Here is a 15,160-nt window from a genome sequence, read left to right as displayed (position 1 = left end):
CTACAAGGGCTTTTAGGGCTTTGTGGCTATTGTAGGACTTAGATCCCTAGTTTTTCTTTGTTGGCCAAACCCTTATATAAATATTTAAAGGTCTCTAAACCCGATTCATTCCAAATTTCACCAGAGGATGAGGCTATAGATAAATTAAAAGGGGCTTTAACAGAAACACCCGCTGTAGATTTTACAAACTATCATCTAGATTTTTTTTGTTTATTAGTATATGAAGTATCTGGAAACTTTTTAGGTGCATTGACCCAGAAACATGAAGGGTATCAAAAACCTGTAAGTTATTACAGCCTGCAGCTTGACCCTGTAGCTCAAGGATACTCTCCTCGTTTCCAGGCTGCAGCTAAAAAACAGGCTGCAGCTACTACAGCCAAATTAGTGGAAATCATTGTAAATACAGTGCTGGAATTTTTTTTTAGATGTTTATGTGCCCCAGGCTGTATCTACCACACTTAATTCTGCTTTGACTCAACATCTTTATGCCAGGTGGTTCACTTCTTATGAAGTTCTCCTTCTGGCTGCATCTAACGTTAGACTATATTCTGTGACTTGTTTAAGTCCAGCCATCCTTCTCCCCAAAACTGAGGATAATTACCCTATGCATAACTGTCTGAATTCAACTGAACAACTTTTGACTCCTCAAAAACATTTAAGAGAGACCCCTTTAACTATTCCTGATTTAGTTTTGTTTGTGGACAGTTCCTACTTAATCAAATTCTGCTGGCTGTCACTACCAGGTTGGACATGCCATCACAACTTTTACTAAAGTTCTTGAGAGTCAAACTTCCTGAAGCTACTTCTGCCCAGCGAGCTGAATTAACTGCCCTTACTAGAGGTTGTAAGCTTATTTCAGCAAAGTCTATTAATATTTACACTGATTCTTGTTTTGGGGTTGTATATGATTTTGACATGTTATGGTAACAAAGATTTTTAACTTCTTCTGCAACTGCCATAAAAAATGAAACTTTAGTGGTGGACCTTTTAGATACTCTGCTACTCCCCTCTGAAATTGCTGTAATAAAAATACAAGCTCACCAACCAAAAGGAGTACCCCAAACTGAAGATGGGAAAAAATTTTTTGAAGCTGCTGAACATGTTGCCTCCCACTGCCTCATTTACTCTTGCCACAATCCCTGAAAGCATCTTCAAGTCCTACCTGGACAATACCCCTTGCCCTCTGGGCCTATGCTTGAATGGCAGCTGGATTTCATTCTGCTCCTTTCCTCCAATGGAAATAAATACATGTTAGTGATGATTTGGGGTCGCTATGGGTCGGAATCAACTCGAAGGCAACAGGAGTGATGACTTGTAGATTTTCACATTGGGTGGAGGTTTTACCCTGCCACCATGCAACTGTGGACTTTGTGGCTATGAAACTTCTTGAAAACATCATCCCTACCTTGGGAGCACCAAAGACTCTTTGTAGTGATTAAAAGAAAAAAAAACTCTTGCCGTCAAGTCTATTACAATTCACAGCGACCCTATAGGACAGAGTAGATCTGCCCCACAGGGTTTCCAAGGAGCAGCTGGTGGATTCAAACTGCCTACCTTTTGGTTAGCATCCAAATACTTAACCACTATGCCACCACAGCCCCTTTGTAGTGACAGAGGGACCCATTTCACTGGTCAAGTCATTCAAGAAATATGTCAACTCTTCCCCATGTTTCAGAGATTACATTGCCTCTACCACCCCTAAGCTTCTCACCTAGTGGAAAGGACTAATGGTATAATAAAAACTCAATTAACCAAGTTTTATGAGGCCCTAAATTTATCCTGGATTAAGGTTCTTCTTTTAGTCCTTTGAACTTAAGATCTTCCCCATTTGGATCCCATAAACTTCACCCATATAATTACTGGAAGACCCTCCCACCCATCTCCTCATTACTTACACCTAGGCTGCATCCTGATGCCCCTCCCCATCTACTTTTTACTCACACTTGGAAATTCCTCTAACCCCTCCCACCTCCTCACACCCTGTACTTGGGCTTTCTCCTGACCCCCTACCACGTCATTACCCACACCTGCTCATTCTCCTGGCCCCTCCCACCACATCACATCTCATGCCTGGACTCCTTTTACGTGCTAGTTACCCTCACCTCATGGTGGCCCTCCCTCATGTTGCCTATACTAACTCTAACATTGTTCAACCTGAATTATTAAAATACTGTTGGTCTTTAATCCAATACTCTAAAGAATATTTTTTAACAGGTTAAAGAAGCCTCCGGTGACGAAAAGTTAGAATCCCAAAATCTGACTAACATTGCCCCAGAAGACTATGTATGTTGGAAAAGGTATCTATTAAAAGACTCACTAGAACCTTGACGGAAAGGGCTGCATCTAGTTTTCCTTGCTGATCCATGTGCTGCCAAATTACATGAAGTTAAAACTTGGATCTATCTGTCACAACTAAAGAAGGCTGACACTACTGTGGACTTGTCAACCCCCTGGAGGGCTAAAAATCACTTTGAAGCACCCTAGTGGACAAAAGCAGATGACATCTGAGGTAGACAGCTGATCTCAAGATCATGGAACAAGACTCCATGAATCTTGCTGAATTTTGTGGACTTTGCTTTATAATCGTAGCTATTCTTACGATATTAACTTTGCTTCATACTTGTGGTTTTTTTCCTTGGTAATTTCATCCAACATGAAGGTCCATTTAGCTTTTATCATTCTCTTTTCAGTGGCATCTCCCACCACATGGGAAAAGAATGCATTTCTTACATTAGCCCAATCAGTAGATATTGGATATGTCATCTCCAACTGCCTTCTGGGCATGAAAATTCAAATCCATTAGCATTTCCTATATCTATCAAAAGCACTGTCCCCAGTGCTACTATGAATTTCAACATTATCTTTAAGCAGCTCATATGTGTTAGGCTATGGCAACCCCCTGGATTGTTAGCTCAATCTCAGGTACCATGATTCAACCTAACTCACACTGTGAAATGAAGACTGACTTGTTCTACGATAAAATCATTTCCCATTTGGAAGAGATTGCAGATGACTTTGGAAACGGAATGGCTGCTCAACAAAGATCTTTAGAATCTCTTGTTAAGGTGGTACTAGATGATAGAATAGTTCTTGATTTCCTTCTAGCTCAGCAATGAGGGGTCTGTGCTATTGCTAACACCTCCTGTTGTGCTTGGATAACCACCACTGGAGAAGCAGAATAAGACATCAGGAAAATTATTCAAAAAGCTACTTGGCTGCATTTGATACCTCCTATGCCTGACTCTCCTTTTCCAGATATCTTTAGTAGGTCACCAAATGGTATTGGTTCCTGGTTGCATTCCATATTACAAACTGGCTTAATTCTTTTATTTTCTTTACTGATCTTTGTAGGATTAATCACATATTGTATGAAATGCTTATTGAATACCTGCAACCAAAATGAAACTCCACTAGCTATGCAAAGAGTTATGTATTTCAAGGAAGCTGAGTCCTTAGAAGAAAACTGATCCTATACCCGAATTTTACTTTTTACCACATGCTATTTTGTTTTTTATGTGTGTACTTCCCTTTACTTTGAGTTCTATTCTCAAAAACCTCACCAGCATTTAGACTAATGAAGAGGACACACCTTGTTTCCCAGGGTGTTTTGCGTTGACCTTTTGTTGTTCTTTCCTCCCATTTGGTCTTGCCTGCTGCCATAACCCAAAGAAGGATCTACTCACCCTGAAGATGAGGCCTATTAGCTCAGCAAGGTGAAGAAAATAATTTTATTGACCAAAGCTTTCTGAGAAAGCAAAGTCCTTGCAGAAGAAAAGATACTCAATTGTGAGTGATCAGTGCCCCCTAGTGGAAGCTTGATCAAAAGGGGGAAACATGCTAACAAAAATTCAAACATAGAGGCATTCTGAACAGGCTCTCAATAAAGGGTTAACATGAACCTCTTGGGCAAAGGAGGGGATGAAGGAGAAGGGGTTGTTCTGGGAAAATTTGTATAAAGAATGTTCCAGAAAGTATGTAAAAAACATGATCTTGAAATTGCTTAATTGCTTTACCCAAACTGTTATCAAGAAATGTTTGTCAGAAAATAGATTAACCAAATAAACAAAGTTTTTTTTTTTTTTTTAAATGTCTGTGGTATTGGTCAGATTGAACCCTGTGTACAAAAACTCTGCCCTTTTTCAGAACAGTGGAACACTTTCACTATGTGCTGCCCAACTTGAGTTGCTATTCCTCAATAAAACACTTTGTTCTTTCTCCTATCAGAGTACAAGATTTTCTTCTTTGACACATGACATCTTTATTCTAATTTTATTAAGGATGTTTATATTTGGGAATTCAGGGAGAAGTAGTCTTTTCTTGCCAAATGTGCAGTATCTTCACAAAGCTACACTCAAGCTATTGAATTATTTTCACAAAGGTGTATTGCCTACTCATTACATGCTATGACTAATCATATACTGTTCGGTGCTGTAGGAACAACCAAAAAACCCATCCTTGCCCTCAATTCGCTTACAGTCTAATTAGACTCTATTACTAACAATAAGAACAATTTACCCCAGGATCACCCTACTGTTTTAATTTTACTTTAACTGGGCTTGGATATTTTATGAAGAATTCTATGGAATGTTTTTTAAATTAAAATAAATTTATATTAGCAATAAAGAAATAGTATCTCTGCAAACAGTTTTGGTAAACTATGATGCATAAGCCCCACAGGTTTTTGCATTCACATGACTCAATACCCTAAGGCTCTTGATCTTTTTGCTAGACCCTCATCTCTGTTCTGGCTGTATCTAATCCCTGTTGAATATTCTAAATGCAGTCACCCATATTTACTCATTTTAAAGAATGAGCAGTTCAAATATCGCCAAAACTTGCTGCATATTTGCTGGGACACCACGCTGGTGAGAATAAAGAAAGGGCCATCTGTACGTATGATCATTAGCCTTAAAAGTGATGATAACGCGGCTGCATCCACTAACCATCCTCTTCCCAAAGCAGTTAAGATCCAGCTGTAGGATGCAGTAGTTTTTTTTTTTTTTTTTTTGGAGCCGTCCCTCAGTACCTCAGTTGCCTTTTCATTTTTTAAAAGTGACTCATCGCCTCAAGTCAGATTCTGCTCAGGAGCCAAGCAGGGTCCGTTTCTTTCCAGCACTTTCTGACCGAGGTTGCTAAGGTCAGATCCAGCCAAACGACACCCCACCCCCACCTCTTGAGGCTCTGAGTAGAGCGGGCGAGGACCCCGAAAGTTCGGGCCCCCTGGCACGGGGCAGCGCTCGCTGGCTAGCCCGCGGCAGTCGGCCCAGCGCCGAGCCCGCCTCCGCGCCAGCACCCGCCTTCCAGCCAGTTGGGGCCCCCGGGAGCGGCGGAGAGGCGGCGGGGGCAGGGTGCACCGCCGTCACTGAGCTGACCCAGATGCAGCCGCCGCCCTCGGCCCGCGTACCCCGCGAATCCCCCGCTCACCGCGCTCGCGCCCCAGCGCAGGTCCCCGGTCCCCGCGCCGCCTTTATGCCCGGCGCTCCTCCGCGTCCGGGGCCCCTTCCCCACCACACCCATTCGGCGCAACTTCCGAGCACCAGCCGCGAGATGCCCCCCGCACCTGCACCCCCGGCCACCTCCACCCTCGCCGGGCACAGACAGCTCCCGGATTACCTGCTGCGGTGACCTGGGGTCTTGTCCTCGGCAATGAAAATCCGTGTTAGGCCACTTGCACCCTCCTCCCGCGTTCCCTCCCCCTTCTCCTGCCCTTCTCCTCCTCCCCCTTAATAGGAGTCGGTGTCAGTCACGCTGCTCCAGGGGAGAGTCGCCGGCAGCTTCCGGGAGCTCCAAATACAGACAAGCTAAGGGGGAGCGGGAGGAGGGAGAGCAAAGCTACAGGGGTAGGAGTGAAAATAAAGGCAAGCAGAGAGGAGAGACGGATGGAGGAGAGGAGAGGCAGATGGGCTGTAAGGGAAAACAGAGGGAGATGGGGACGGCAGAAAAAAGGAAGGCAGAGGCAAGGAGAAAGAGAGCCTGCCAAGCGCCCAGTCTATGAAAGAAATGAATTCACTTTATCAGGCTGGATTGCAAAGAAGTCTGGAAGGACCCAGGAGGCTCCTGGCCCTCCTTGGCCAAAGGAGACAGAGAATGACTGGGTCTCCAAAGGCGCGTGCAGAGAAGTGGGTAATGGGTCCTTAGGAAGCAAGAGACAGGCCTATGTGCCCCCTAACCCCAATATTTGGATAAAGAAGAGAAGGGTGGCCATCTAACACTTTAGCTGCTGGGCATTAAGACTAATGCATTCATATTTTGTACAACATTAAAAAACTGATTATTTTATATAAACAACTTTAAAAAGAATAAAATACTGCCTGATTATTTTGAAACAAACTTAACCAAAACCAATCTACCTTTTAAAATGTGTATTTGTGGCCATTTCCCATATATATATTGTAATTACAAAATTAGAGGCTTTTTGTTTTTTTCTTTTTGGTTAATACCGTTAGGAGGAAAGCACTGATTTTCAATTTTCATCCAAGTGTACTTCCAACTTCAAAAAGAGGACTTGAAACCCTTCATTGAATGAATGACAGGAAAATAATTGGCAGACAAGAGAGAAAAGAGGGGAAAATATAACTGATATCTTCTTAACACAAAATTTCCAAACAAACAGACATGAAGATGAATCCCTTAAAAGCCAATACACTCTGTAGGTATTGAACTTGCACCTCAGGGCTCTCCTCATTAAAAGAGGCCAGAAAACAAAACAAAACCGAATCCCGTTGCCATCGATTCTGACTCATGGTGACCCTATGTGTTACAGAGCAGAATTGCTCCATAGGGTTTTCTTGGCTTTGATTTTTATAGAAGCAGACCACTAGGCTTTTCTTCCCCAGCACTGCTGAGCGGGTTCAAACTGCCAAACTTTAGGTTAGTACTTGAGTGCAAACTATTTGCACCACTCAAGAACCTTCTTAGACTTCATGAATCACAAATTAAATGAAGGTCATTCCTGTGACACATTGCTTTTGGCTAACGTGGTGATGTGAAGTGGTTCTTTGCTTCCCTTTGTCTGAAAAGAAGGGGAACAAAATGACATAAACATCGGTCAATGAATGCAGATCCTGATAAACCCCAGAGCTGTCCTTATCATGCACACACCTTGCATATGGCTGGTATGCAATGCTTTTATATTGAATAAATGAATAAAAATGGACTGATGGATGAATGGATGAAATATATATGTATTTAGAACATTTATGTTCCAGGGTGCAGAAAATAATATATCCATGAGAGCCAATTTGTGCAGGTTCACAGGAAACCCCAGAGCATCCGTTCTCATATGATTTGCCCTTTTTCAGCATTCACTTCAACATTCATTGAGCACTTGCTTTAGCTGAATAAATTTTGCAATGGAGTATAAAGACGGATAAGGCACAGATCCTGCGCCTAGGTTTATAATATAGCAGGAAGATGAGGAGATATAAAAATAACCACAGTGCAAGAAAGTCTGTGAAAAATGTCCTAAGAGAAGGATGAACAATGTTCTGTAGATGTACAGAAGAAGAAGGAGGCCGCTTCTAGTACTGCGAATCAGAGAATAGTTCCTGGTGGAAGCCGAGTTGAGCCCTCCAGCCAAAGTAAGACAGTATGAGTATACAGTGAAGGAAGGACACTCAAGACGACGGAAGCATTGGGGGCAGAAGGCAAGAGGCAATAACACATGGGACGAGTACGAAGGACAGTCAGTGGGCTTAGCTTTGGTGGAGAGACTGGAACGGGAGTTATGGGAACCACTTCCCGGAAAGTAGGTAGGTCCCGGTGGGTGGAGGCCTCCAATCTTAGCCTGAAATGTTCGAACTCTAAGTAGTAGGAAATAAGGGACTGTCTTAGTTTCTGGCTATAACAAACAAATTTATTTTCTCACAGTTTAGGAGACTAGAAGTACTGGTGTCATGAGGGAGGTGAGGGGTGTGCAGAGCACACCAGGTGACACTGTCAGAGGGAGTGACACCAAAATGTCTGTCTATAAAATTTTTATGCTATGTTTCAGCAGAAATTTATTATTTTTTATAAAAAATCCCTGTAGTTAGTCATAGCAACAAAAACATTTTTCTTAAGACCAGCTTACATACCTACAAGGCTACAACTCTATGGTAATTTACTTTCTGAACCCTCTAATGCCCTGGGTCAGAGCTCACATTAATTACAATGATGCTTCGAATCACGTGGTTTCGTCTGCGCACTACAAACACCAGCTGTTGTTTTCATTGCTGCTGTTGTTTTTATAGTAACTGATTTTGTCAAATTTTCTGGTGTTTTAGCTATAGTATCATGGTAATTAGTATTTGTGAACCTATATCAATAACTTCTTTTGAGAATGAAGTAGTAATTAAAGGAAACAAAGGAATGATATACAGTAATTATGATTTACGAGTAACAGTACAAAAAACATTGCTAAAGATTTTATATGGTCTGGTATAGGAGGAGGTCCATGGCAGAATGACACCATGAGTTACCGCACTGAGTGACACCAAACCCAGTGAGGCCACTGACTATGAGCCCAAATCCAGGGTGCCAGCTGTAGGGGAAGGCCCCCTTTCTCTTGGCTCTGGAGGATTGTCTTTGTCTCTTTTCAGCTTCCGTCCCTCAGTTCCTTGGCAATCTTCATGTGGTGTGGCATCTATTTTCCCCCACCTGTGCCTGCTTGCTTCTGAGCCTAATCTGTTTTTTTTAATATCTCAGAAGTGATTCGCTTAAGACACACCCTACACTGATACAGCTTCATTAGTATGATAAGGAAAAACTCTATTCCCATAGAAAAAACTTTAAAGGTATCCAAAAAAACTCAAACCCACTGCTGTTGAGTTGATTCCGAGTTGTAGCGACCCTGTAGGACAGAGTAGAACTGCCCCGTAGGGTTTTCAAGGCTATGAATCTTTATGGAAGCAGAATGTCACATCTTTCTCCCAAGGAGCAGCTGGTGGGTTTGAACAGTGACCTTTCGATTAGCAGCCAAGCTCTTAACCACAGCACCACCAGGGCTCTTTATACATGTAGGGGTTAGGATTTACATCACATATTTTGGGGGGACTCAATTCAATCCATAACAGGAACTATTGACAGTTTTTGAACAGGATCATGATACCAATTGCTACTGCGTTGACTCTGACTCCTGTCAGAGTAGAACTGAGCTGCGTAGGATATTCAATGGCTGATTTTTCAAAAGTAAATCACCCGGCCTTTCTTCCGAGGAACCTTTGGATCCACTTCAACCACTAACCTCTTGATTAGCAGCCAAGCCCATTAGCCATTTGCACTACCCAGGGACTTGAAAAAAAAAATAAACCACCAAAAAAACAAAGCCCGTTACCATCTAGTCGATTCTGACTCATAGCGACCCTATAGGACAGAGTAGAACTGCCCCATAGAGTTTCTGAGGAACAGCTGTTGAATTCGACCTGCCGAGCCCTTGGTTCACAGCTGAACTCTTAACCACTACGCCACTAGGGCTCCATGATAGAAAATGTTATTTTGGTTGTATAGGCCTGGAAAGAGAAGACAGGAAATTTCTCTAAAAAATAATTCACTAATGTATTAGTTTCCTAGGCCTGCTCTAACAAAGTACCACAGAGTAGGAGGCTTAAAATGACAAAATTTTTTGTCTCATAGTTCTAGAGGCCAAAAGTCGGAAATCAAGGTGTCAGGAGGGCCATCCAAGTTCTCTCTCTAAAGGCTGTTGAGGAAGATCCTTTCTTGTCTCTTCTAGCTTCTGGAAGCCCCAAGCGATCCTTGCCTTATGGCAACATAACTTCAATATCTCTGCCTCCATCTTCGCGTGGTGTTCCCTTCTGCATGTGTCTCTGTGTCTGCTCTCCTCTTTTACAAGGACTCCACTCAGATTAGATTAGGACCCACCCTACTCCAGTATGACCTCATGTTAACTGAAAACATCTTCAGAGACTCTATTTCCAAACAAGGTTACGTTCACAAGTACTGGTGGTTGGAATTTCAACATATCTTTTTGGGTGGAAGCCCTAGTGGCTGAATGGTTAAGAGTTTGGCTGCTAACCAAAAGGTCAGCAGTTCATATTCACCAGCCACTCCTTGGAAATCCTACAGGGCAGTTCTACTCTGTCCTATAGGGTCACTATGAGTTGGAATCGATGCGACAACAGGTTTTGTTTTTTGGGGGTGGCACAATTCAACCCATAACAATTAGTCTGGAGAGGAAAATAATGAGACATAACCTGGTACCTGACTTCTTCCTTAACTACTCCCACTTAGCATAGCATCCATCTACATAATGACATATCTCCCAATGGGTCTAATGCAGTAAACTTTTTTCTTTTTCTCACAACTCTCTAATATTTTTTGTTGTTAGGTGCTGTCAAGTTGGTTCCGACTCATAGCGACCCTATGTACAACAGAATAAAACACTGCCAGGTCCTGTACCATCCTCATAGTCATTGTTATGCTTGAGACCATTGTTGCAGCCACTGTGTCAATCCACCTTGTTGAGAGTCTTCCTCTTTTTCACTGACCCTTTACTCTACCAGGCATGATGTCCTTTTCCAGGGACTGGTCCCTCCTGAGAACATGTTCAAAGTATGTGAGACGAGGTCTCTCCATTTGATAAGCATTCTGGCTGTATTTCTTCCAAGATGGATTTGTTCATTCTTCTGTAGTCCATGGTATATTCAATATTCTTCACCAACACCAAGGGCATCGACTCGACTCTTCTTTGGTCTTCCTTACTCATTGTCCAGCTTTCACATGCATATGAGGCAACTGCAAATACTATGGCTTAGGCTAGGTGCACCTTAGTCCTTAAAGTGACACCTTTGCTTTTAGCACTTTAAAGAGATCTTTTGCAGCAGATTTGCCCAATGCAATGTGACATTTGATTTCTTGACTGCTGCTTTCATGGGTGTAGATTGTGGATCCAAGTAAAATGAAATCCTTGACAACTTCAATCTTTCCTCCGTTTATCATGATGTTGCTCGTTGGTCCAGTTGTGAGGGTTTTTGTTTTCTTTATGTTGAGGTATAATCCCCTACGAAGGGCTATAGTCTTTGATGTTCATCAGTAAGTGCTTCAAGTGCTCTTCACTTTCAGCAAGCAAGGTTGTGTCACCTGCATAACAGGGGTTGTTAATGAGTCTTCCTTCAATCCTGACGCCCCATTCTTCATATAGTCCAACTTCTCGGATTATTTGCTCAGCATACAGATTGAATAATTATAGTGAAAGGATTCAACCCTGATGCACACATTTCCTGACTTTAAAATACACAGTAGTCCCTTGTTCTGTTCAAACGACTGCCTCTTGGTCTACGTACAGGTTCCTCATGAGCATAATTAAGTGTTCTGGAATTCTCATTCTTTGCAATGTTATTCATAATTTGTTACGATCCACACAGTTGCATGCCTTTGCACAATCAATAAAACACCGGTAAACATCTTTCTGGTATTCTTTGCTTCAGCCAGGATCCATCTGACATCAGTGATGATATCCCTCATTCCATGTCCTCTTATGAATCTGGCTTGAATTTTTAGCACTTCTCTGTCGATGTCCTGCTGCAACTGCTTTGAAATGATCTTGAGCAAAATTTTATTTGTGTGTGATGTTAATGATATTGTTCGAAAATTTCCTCATTCTGTTGGATCACCTTTCTTTAGAATGGGTACAAATATGGATCTCTTCCAGCTGGTTGGCCAGGTAGCTGTCTTCCAAATTTCTTGGCATAGACAAATGAACACTTCCAGCACTGCATCCATTGGTTGAAATATCTCAATTGGTATTTTGTCAAATTTGGAGCCTTGTTTTTCGCCAGTGCCTTTAGTGCAGCTTGGATCTCTTCCTTCAGTATCATCTAACATTTATTGTCTGCATGTTCTAACTAGAACACAAGAAGGCAGGGATCATGTCTGTTTGGCTCAAGGCTATTTTCCCAGGGCTGACACAAAGCAATCATTCAGTACATATTTGCTGATAAAATTTTCTTCTACAGAATTTGTTCAGAAAGTACTGGTAGTGGAATTGAAAAGAAGAGGACAGATGCTGGGCTGTTCCAAATTTTTTCCATCTTCCTTGATATTCCAACACAACCTGCCTTTTTCCTTAGTAGTTGATCTCACTACCTGGTTTACAAGGAGTCTGATGCCATGTTCAGTTCTACTCCTTCAACTTTTCTCCTTTCTACCTCAAAATTTCTCCTCTCTTCTCCTCTGTCCCTTATATTTCATTTGAATCAATGTCCCCTTTCTTGCCAAGGTTAAAACTATTCTTGTCTTATCCCACCTTAAGCCCTTACTCTTGCATCCTGGGTCTTTTCCTTTCCATTGATTCCATTCCCTTGATTGTAGTTCATTTGCAACCAGACATCATGTTGGACAAAGTAGAGGGTCAGTGAAAATGAGGGAAGCCCTCAAGGAGATGGACTGACATAATAGCCACAGCCATGGACTCAAGCATATCAACAATCACGAAGATGGTATAAGACTGGGCAACGTTTTGTTCTGTTGTGCATGGGGTCACCATGAGATGGTGCTGACTGAACAGCAGCTAACAAAAACAAGGGCTGTATCCAAGAGCTGATAACACGGTAGACGTATGTCAAAAGGAAAGAACCCACCATTGGAAAGGCACTTGCATATCTTTGTTCTACTGCCATTCTTTATATACTTTTTAGTTAACTATTTTATATGAAGGATTGTGCTAGAATCTTGACAGACCTCAGAATTCAGTCCATAAATCTCTGGAAGTAATTATCTCAATTGTCAGGTGGGATCTAGACTTCCATGATCCCCTCTCAGATTGTGCCCCTGAGTACCAAAAGAACCTGCATATCACTCTGACACACGTGGGTAACCATCTCTGAGCTGGCCCAGTGAAAACTTCCCCTAAAAGTGTGTATTGGTTGGCAACAAATGGATCCAAATAGACCTTCCTGCTGGGCCAGGGAGAGAGGATGGGCCTGTGGATTCCTGGTTGTGTCTTAAGCTAAGTAGGGCCTTCAATCTTTATGACTCCTGTTCAACTCACATGGCGGCTGAGACCACTTCCACCAGATGATTGCCCTGTGCTACTTTACAGCAACCCCCTTTACCCTGTCTGGCAAATAGAAAGTGCCTAATAAACACAGTGTTCATATTTGGAGATTTAACTGGCCCGTCAGGATGACAGACTGATGATGATCTGCCTCCACAAATGTGCCTTCTTAGAAGTCTAAAGTTCTGAAGAATGTGTTATAAATGCACCATGGGAGTTTGTGTTTTAATTTGATAGGTCACAAGTGCAAAGTTATCAACAGGTTATTGTACCAGCAGTTGATTCAAGAACATTTATTCTACAAATCATTGAAGGTCCACTAGGTACCACACATTGTGGGTGCTGAGAATGCAACACTCCAGGCAAACAGAGAGTAGTCATCATAGCTACTAGTGTGCACTACTATGGGCCAAGCTCTGTTCAAAGTATTTTATATGTGTTAACCCACCAACCTTATGCGGTGGGTAATGTTCTTATCTCTACTTCATAAACGAAGAAGCCAACACAGAGAGGTCTAGTCTTTTGCCCAAGATCACAAAACAACATTGGTAGTGGAATATGAATCCAGCAATCTGGTTTGAGTTTGTGCACTTCACCATTATACTTCACAGGAATAACCAGGAACAAATAAGAATGAATAGAAAACTACCAAATGGTAATATCACAAATAGTTATGATAAGACTAGATATCCGGCCTGTTGTGATAGGGATTGATGTCGGTGCATCACCAAGAATCAACCTAGAGATAAAACTGAGATATTCTGCTTCCAGATATTAATAAGCTTGACTGAGGAAAGTGATAGAACTGTTTAGTATGTCAGAGTCATCTGTGTAGAGAAAGTGGTAGTTGAGTAATACTCTCTTGAGTTCATGAGATACAGACTAATACGTTATATGAGTTAAATAGTACTCCATCTATGTAATACAAACGTCTTTTGCAGAAGTAAATAGCAAGCCTTTGATTGCTTTGGGTGAATTAATTTTTTAAATCCCTTTTGTCTAAGAGAGTGCATGGACTGTAAATAGAAGGCAAAGGTGAACAATTAATATTTTAGATCTTGTGCATTCATCTGAGGAGATGATCCATAAAAAATATAGCTTTTACTAAATTTTCCAGAGTGGTCTATGTCTAAAAATTAATTGAAATATTAATGATTTGCAGAACTACAAACCAGAGACAAGTGGTTCCTCCCTGCCTTCTCTTTCCTAGTCCCTTGACAACACGAACATCTCAGCCTTAGGTGAACATGTTGTTGTTGTAGGCTGCTGTCTACCCGGAAATTCTGCTGAAATCTGTTCAGCCTAATAGTAACACACAGATGGGAGGTGGCTGTGCTTGAGGAGCACTGGCTGGGAATCAAACCCAGGTCTCCCACATGGAAGGTAAGCATCCTACCAGGGAACATCACTGCCCTCAGGCCAGCATGGACTCTTGGTTCTCCATAGAAGTGTGAACAGCCTTGCTCATCAGGACCACCCAGACAGATAATGTTTGATATGTTTAACCTTTTGGGGACAGGTTCTTTTTTTAAAAGGGCATCTTGTGACGGCCATACCTTAACTCACAGGGATGACTTGCTAACTTCAGGCACTGAGGTATGGGTTAGGTGAGGTTCAAAGGCATTTGAGAAGAAGAAGGGGGCTGGCTAACACCACTCATTCACAGTGCAAGCATCTATTAACTCACTTTGTGGATGCCTTAGTCTGGGTTTTCCAGAGGAGCAAAATCTGTGAGATATATATATATGTATGTATACACACATAGAGATTCACTTCAACTAAATGACTCACACAGTAGTGGGGACTGGCAAGCCCCAAATCTACAGGTCAGACAGAAGGCTGGAGACCTCTGCTGACTCAAGGGATTCCAGGGGCTGAAGAATCCAAAATCTGCAGGACAAGTGGCAGGCCAGAGGCTTCTGCAGTCTTACATTCCAGGAACCAGAGCTCAGGCGACCAGAAGAGTGCAGGGTGGAGAGAGAACAAGCTCTGCAAGAACATGCATTTATATTCTGGAGGCAGGCCATGCCCTCAAGGAAACTTCCCTTTCAACTGATTGGCTGATCACATCAGATCACATTATGGGGATGATTGCATTATATTACATTATGGAGAACTACCAGTCCAGTGTCTGCCAAACTATTGAGAATTGTAGGTTAGCCAAATTGA

The 15,160-nt window shown here is 42.2% G+C and overlaps 1 protein-coding gene across 2 annotated transcripts in view; it reads right to left on the bottom strand.

The window, feature by feature from the left end:
- The window catches only part of CAP2 (cyclase associated actin cytoskeleton regulatory protein 2), a 209,240-nt gene extending 203,518 nt beyond the window's left edge, over positions 1–5,722 (bottom strand). For both annotated transcript variants that reach the window (XM_010596195.3, XM_003416458.4), the window contains exon 1: positions 5,614–5,722. The gene's annotated coding sequence lies outside the window, so the exon portion shown is untranslated. The remainder of the gene's footprint in view (positions 1–5,613) is intronic.
- Between the last annotated feature and the right edge of the window lie 9,438 nt (positions 5,723–15,160).

Source organism: Loxodonta africana, chromosome 1, assembly GCF_030014295.1.
Source record: "Loxodonta africana isolate mLoxAfr1 chromosome 1, mLoxAfr1.hap2, whole genome shotgun sequence".
NCBI lineage: Eukaryota > Metazoa > Chordata > Mammalia > Proboscidea > Elephantidae > Loxodonta > Loxodonta africana.
Note: the sequence above shows the minus strand (reverse complement) of the source record. Positions and strands in the feature narration are given on the sequence as shown.